Below are 6991 nucleotides of genomic sequence, written 5' to 3'. Positions count from 1 at the left end.
TGGCATTCAGTAACCATCAAAATATTGAACACATAACATACATCTCTACTCTTATAAAAATCTGAATTGGTGATGATGATGTGTATGCCATCGGTCGTTAAGGATCGTCGGATCGGCATCTAACGCAAACGAAGCTATCTGCTGCTCATTTGCACATAACCCCCTCTCTAACCCCATCTTTCCTGTTTAGGCTTCTCTCTCCCAAGTCCCAACTCGTCGAACCATCTCGAAACAAATCGAATCACCGACAGACATCACTGGAATCGATCTGGCGGGGCGGCCGGTACTGGCGCCGTCCACCCCAGCGCCTCTCACGCTTCTCAGCCCCACCGCCCACCACCATGATGTACCTCCACCTCGACGTCCTCTCCGCCCCCTTGCCCGTCTCCTCCAACGCCGACCTCAGCAAGCATGCCGTCAATGTCGTCCGTCTACGGACGCCTCTCCTGCCCCCTCCGACACAGCAGTTCGAGCGCTCCCACCTCCCCGTGCTCCTCGTCATCCCCTCCACCCATCGTCATCTCCTTTGTTACCAGCCGCCGCAAGCCGCGCCTCCCACCACCACCACGCCCCCTTCTCGTGGCCATCTCCTCCGTGTGCTTCCCCGTCTCCCTCGACGCCAACCTTCGCAAGCACGCCACCGACGCCAACCTCCACAAGTACGCCACCGGCAAGGTCGTTCCCCGGTGAATCTCCCCTTCCTCGCGGTCTCCTCCATCCCTGCCCCGTCTCCTATATACACTGCAAAAGGAGCACAGGGTTGAGCACACCCACACCGAGGCCAAGGAGGATGAGCGTGCCGCTGCTGATGGGACAGGCAGGAGAGAGAAAATCTTCTCGTTTTCCACCACGCCACCCTCTGTTGGCCACAACAGCTTAGACGAGGACGGCACATCGCGGAAGTCAGTCGATTCTTCGGCCTTCGACCCTAACGGTAGCGGCCTTCTGAGATCGATCCTCGTCCGTCCAGGTACAAATTGCTCTGCTTCACCGATGTCGGTCGCTTCACGCACACTAGGTACTCGACAAAATGCTAGAGTATGTATACTGTCTTCTAGGTCTTTCATAGTATTAGCCATTCAGTTTGTAGGTGCAATTTCCATATAATTTTATTACAAAATTACTGCAAACGTTACGGATTAGCATCTAATTCAAAGATGTAAACATGGCCAAATGTCACAACTCACAAGTACCATTTATTTTCCTTTTGAATTAGAAGTTCTATACAGGTGACATGACATGGTTTCATTCCGTACATTATCCTGCCTCTGTTTTCAAGCTATGTCTTGGATCACAATTCCAAGGCATATGGGCGCTACATTTGTGAAACTCTGTCAACCTTAAATATCTAATAGCAAAAGGAGGATATACACTATGGAAACTTTTGGGCAATTACATCATTGAGCAACAGTCTGTTTAGAACTGATAATTGGATACTTGTCGAATTTTGCATGTACAGTCTAGCAAGGCACCTAATTTTCAGTATGAACAGATCTTTTGGTGCCTCCCTTTTCATTGAATTATATGTGGTTGTACACACTTTTTTTCTTTGCCTATATTGTGTAAACTAAAGCACGCGTAGTTGCTCTAGCTGTCAGTAAATTGCAGTTGCACTTGCGAGCATCCTGGTGGTGGAGGCAAGCGGCGGTTAGGATGCTGCTGTATTGTGCGCTGATGAGGTGGTTGGGCACCGTACAGGGGGCACTCGGTGGAGGAGTTCACACATCGGATTTCTGATTGGCGGTTGTTCGAATGTGGTGTCCAAGGACAAGGGGTAAAGGTGTTAGACTGCTGCCAGGGGAGGCGTATGGTTCTGTCAGGTAACAACTTTGCTATTGATTGAACAATTAAGTGAACCAAATCCATTACTTGAAGCTCCAAGTTGTAGCTATTTGATTCGTCCATTGATTTTATTATCTCTTCACTATGATGAGGCAACATGCTGGTCACACTCTCACATCTTCAGATCAAACGGAGTGTGGAGCTCGGACTCACTGCCCTTCGCCTTCTGATGCTTCGTCAAGGTACAATGTATGTTGTAAAAGCTCCTATGTCTCTCATAAACTCTTAGGATGTAGTTCAAGCTGAGTCCCGTCTGATTGCCCACTTTATTTTTCTAGATAATTCCACCTGGACACGCAGATTTGGGTGAAAATTTTGAATTTGAGAAATGACATGATAGGCAGAATGAGGTTTGGGGAATAAAAGGCAGTAGTTGAGCAGAGCACGTCTATGTGCATCACACCAGAACATACCGCGGAGCGCGTCGGCGGTGAGGATGAGCAGCGCGTAGCCAGCGGCATACTTGTGGAGGTCAGCGTCCGAGGAGACGGGGAGCATGCAGATGAGATGGTGATGACGAGGAGGAGGTGGCGGCGGTGGGTGGAGGAATGATGCAGCAAGGGAGGAAGCACGAGAGGTGTTGGGGCATAGACAGCGCCGTCCGCGTACTTGCGGGGAGTGGAATCGCAAGAGATGGAGGAGCGGGTGGAGGGGATGGCGAGGAAGAGGGGGACGTGGTGGAGATGGTGGGGGCTGGGGCTACGGTGGAAGGGGAGGAGGCAGGAGTGTCTGGTCAATTTTGATGTGTGTAGGGGTTTTGTACTTCTGAATTTTCTCAAAGAAATTTGCATTGTCGGGCTCAGCTACTTCTGAATTTTGGGGTTGCCTCACAAAGGGCGAGATGCATGATAGTGACACAAAGATGGGCGAGCACGGGGAATGTAGGAACCTGCAAGGTGTTGTGTCACAGTTACTGCTGCAAGGATGACTATAGCGGCAACTGTTTGCACAATAACTTATTAATGACATAGGTGAGGATGATATTTTTTCTTTATCAGTAGTCATATTTGTCAGATTAAGATCCACATGTAATCATTCCAACACCTTGTATCATAAGAGCTAGCCGAAAGTGATTATGCTTTTAAGCCAGTTGGTATTTTTTCTTTTAAGCCAGTTGGTATTTTTTTACGGAAAGTGTTTCTCACCAAGGAAGGTAATTATAATAAGCATTAGCGTCAGCATGATATTTAGATAACCGAAATATGATAAAATATACTCAGGAGATCCTGATCTTACTAAGTGCACAGTTCTCCAAGAATATAGTCAGAACATTTTTTGTTGTTGTGCTCAAGTAGCAAGCAGTAGCAGGCAGTAGGTGACTTTGGTTTTCCTCGTGTTATATTCAACTCCTGCTTTATTTAATGTAAGAAGCGGGTGAAATTTGTTCAACTAAGTAGTAATCCAATGATATGTATACAGCAAAGGTTTCCTGCCAGGACCATTGCCTCCAGTTTCTTGATGTACGTTGACCATTTATTTGTAAGATGTAACATATACCAAGGCACCTATATGATACAGGGGAAATCTGTAACATCCCAAATTTTCAATTTAGATTGTTATACAAATAGATCATTATTGCATATCATATTTAATGCATTTTGCCTCGATCCTAGAAATTCCACGCAACTCACAGACCCCCGGAGAGAGTTGGGGATTTCGTTATTTTCATATTTGAGTTTTCTCAAATTTTGAAAATAGGATCATTTGATTTTATTTATTTTATCTTCAATCATTTCAAATTATAAATTATGAGAGAGGAATAAAATGACTTTCCCAAAATAAAGAAATATTGAGGATTTAATAAAAAAATCAAATAAGATTTTATTTTTTGAATTTTATTGCTATTTTATTTGAATTTAGGAAAAATGCGCGTTTTTAAAATTCCATTTAGGCCCCAAATAAATGATCATCTAAACCGGCTTGATTTTATTAGCCGGGGAAAATTTATTTCGGGATTTTTGGAGTCCGTTTTGTATTTCTTTCGTTTGTTTTTCTGCGCGATAATTATTTAAAAATAAAAAACTGGAACCGATCTACGGGCCGTGTTAGGCCCGGACTCCTCCGGGTGGCCTTTATAAGCCGCCGGCCCGCCCCGGGGCCGAAACTCTAGCCGCCGCCCGCCTCGAGCCCCGCGCCCGCCGCCGCCGCCTTTCGCCGCCGCCGCCGCCGGAGCCCGCCGCCGCCGCCGCCGCGCCCCTCGCCACCTCGTCACCCGCCGGAGCCGCCGCCGCCGCGCCCCTCGCCACCTCGTCACCCGCCGGAGCCGCCGACGCCGCCGCCCCGCACCCCGCCGCCGACGCCGTCGCCTTGCACCCCGCCCGCCGCCGGCCGACGCCGTTCTATGGAGCCGCCGCCGCCGCCGACCGCCGCCGCCGAGGTTGACCCGCCGCCGGTTTTTCCTAAAAAACCGTTCGGTTTTCGCTGGTTTTCGTTCGGTTTTTTTTAGATTCATTTTTTATTAGATCGGTTTTTTTGGTTTAGGTTAATTAGCGAGCATTCGCTCGTTCGTTCGTTCTAACGAACGCGTTCATCGTTTAGATCCAGATAACGAACGTTCGTTCATTAATCTGTTCGTCGTTTTTCTTTTTCTCGAATTTATTCTGCGATTTTTCTTATCGCGATTTCTAATTCGATTTTCGTTTTAGTATAACTTTTCGCTCGTTTATCGGAATGAGACGATTCAAGCGCCTACAGTTTCATCTCGAAACCCTCTTTCCGAATAATCTACTCAAACCAGTTTTTGCTTCTGTAAAATTTGACTTAGGTCCAGATTAATAAACGAAGCTTGTTTCTTTCGTCGTTTGAGTTTTTTTTCGTTCGATTTGATTCTTTTTGCAAACCGGAGTTCTTAAGTTGAGCTTTCTGGTTAGATCTCTTATTTGAGTTTTACCCGTGCATTAGATGAGTACTTATTGTATGCTTGTTTGTTTGTTTGCTTGTGATAGAGTACCCGGATTGCGCCGCTTGCTACTTCGAATCCCTAGGTTTCGCGGATCATCAGCAAGACAAGTAACACTTTGATCATACCTCTTTACTACCTAGTTTTTATGCATTAGATCAATCCTCAAACAATTGCATGATTAGGATCTGATTAATATGTGGGTTTGAGAAGTAGATGAGGTAGTACCTATCACCTGTTTTATTATCAAACCCTTGGGAGTTACTTCTACGTTTGCTTATTATGCCATGCTATGCTAGTAGATGTGGATTGGGTGAGTGTATCCATGACAGATGTGAGATTGTTAATTAATGGTTTATTTAAGGTGGCAACTTTAATATACATCTGGGTGGATTGAGGTACCTGGGTATTCCAGGATTGCCTGTTTGTTTTGGACCGCCACCCAAGCTCAAAGGGATCATAAGATTATTCATGCTAGAAACTTTTGTGTGCAGCCACATGCTATTATGGGCTCTAGAATAGTTGATTAAGTCGTGCGAACTCTTAGAATGGTAGACTAGCAGATGTAGGGGAAAGTAGGTGTACAGGTCTACCCATCGTAAGGTGCTAGCGCTTCTGAAAGACTATGTCTCGGTCATCCATTTCTCAAACATCATGTAGTGCGAGAAAACCAACAGAGGAGATCGAGTCGTGTGGGGAAAAGTGCGTAACCTCTGCAGAGTGTATAAACTAATCATTATTAGCCGTGTCCTCGGTTATGGACGTTTTGAGTATCTAGTACTTGGATTGTCATGTGAATCTCATCATGTTACTTTAAATAATATTGTTGGGTTTGTTTAATGATGATGTTACTTAATTGGGATTGAAAATGCTGTCAACCATTCTCAATGTTTAACGACCACCATGATAGTTACATAAAATTTATTCCTTTGCAGTAGGGAAAAATTGGCTTTATGCAAAACTGTAACCCTAGAGCTTTCCACCAAGCCATATATGCATGTAGTATAGCTTTATTCTTTCATTACTCTCTATGTGTTACATTGCCAGCATATTCCATGTGCTGACCCATTTCGGGCTGCAACATTCATGTTGCAGACTTTTCAGACAACGAGTAAGATGCCTTAGGATCGTGGTTCTATACTCAGTGATGCCGTTGGAGTTAATGGACTCACCTATCTTCCAAGCCTTCCGTTGTTATCGTTATTAGTTGGCCTTAAGCCATATTTATTGTAATAAGTTCTCTTTGGAGACATTCGATGTAATAAGTGTGTGATTGCTACTCTGTTATAAATCATTCAAGTATTGTGCATGTCAGCTTTACTGATCCATGGATGACACTGATGCACAAAGATCAGACTGTTTGAGGTCTGGTCGCTACAAGATGGTATCAGAGGACACACTGACTATAGGACACACTGACACACTGACTATGGATCTGAAGAAGGCCATGACCAAGAACACGGAACTGGAGGAAGAACTCAAGTCTACACGCGATGGATATGAGGAGGAAATAGCAACGCTAGTCGAGAAGAATGAAGATCTGGAGAAGACGAAGATTGCACTTGTACAGAGAACTACATCATCATCGACGAGACCGACTCGGACCCGGATGATAGTGATGATGACTATGTTGATGAAGCTGGAGCAGATATCATGGAGTCTTCATCGGAGCAGTTTTTCTAGTAGACCACCATAACAGTAGTAGTATTTCCCTCCATGTATCTAGTATAGTCCGAGCACTTTTATAACGATAGATAGACCATTGTATGCCCTTGCTTGTTTGAATGAAGTGTTTTGATTGAAATTTGTCTCATGTGCATATGGGTAGTGTTTTCCCTCTAGACCTCATTCTATTATGTATTCTCATCTTTTCTAAACCCTCAGATGCCTCCGAGATGTGACAACGGATTTGCTTTCCCACCGGAGCTCACCCAGTTGATCCAGCAGCAGAATGCATTGATGCAGATACTAGTCCAGAATTAGAATCAGCGGAACAACAACAACAACAACCCACCACCACCACCACCTGTTGATCACTTAACCCGTTTTCTTAGGCTGAATCCGCCGGTATTCTCCAGTAGTACCGAGCCGATTGTTGCAGATGATTGGCTTCACAAAACAGCCAGGGAGTTGACCACTGCAGGATGCACAGATGCGGAGAGGGTGCGATTTGCTGCACATCAGCTTGAGGGACCCGCAGCATCATGGTGGGAGAATTTCACAGCCACCTATCCAGTAGATACTGTCACG

The 6991-nt window shown here is 45.5% G+C and overlaps 1 long non-coding RNA gene across 2 annotated transcripts; it reads left to right on the top strand.

Moving 5' to 3' along the window:
- Positions 1-213: 213 nt before the first annotated feature.
- Positions 214-3594, top strand: LOC123136013 (uncharacterized). 2 transcript variants are annotated; one of them, XR_006466483.1, is made up of 4 exons: positions 214-970; positions 1583-1820; positions 1967-2031; positions 2121-3594. It is a non-coding gene; the product is annotated as an uncharacterized lncRNA (long non-coding RNA). The 2 variants fall into 2 exon arrangements; XR_006466484.1 differs by having other exon boundaries at positions 1935-2031.
- The last annotated feature ends 3397 nt before the right edge of the window (positions 3595-6991 follow it).

The sequence above is a fragment of the Triticum aestivum genome, chromosome 6B, assembly GCF_018294505.1.
Source record: "Triticum aestivum cultivar Chinese Spring chromosome 6B, IWGSC CS RefSeq v2.1, whole genome shotgun sequence".
In the NCBI taxonomy this organism is placed as follows: Eukaryota; Viridiplantae; Streptophyta; class Magnoliopsida; order Poales; family Poaceae; genus Triticum; species Triticum aestivum.
This window is presented reverse-complemented; position numbering and strand designations above follow the sequence as displayed.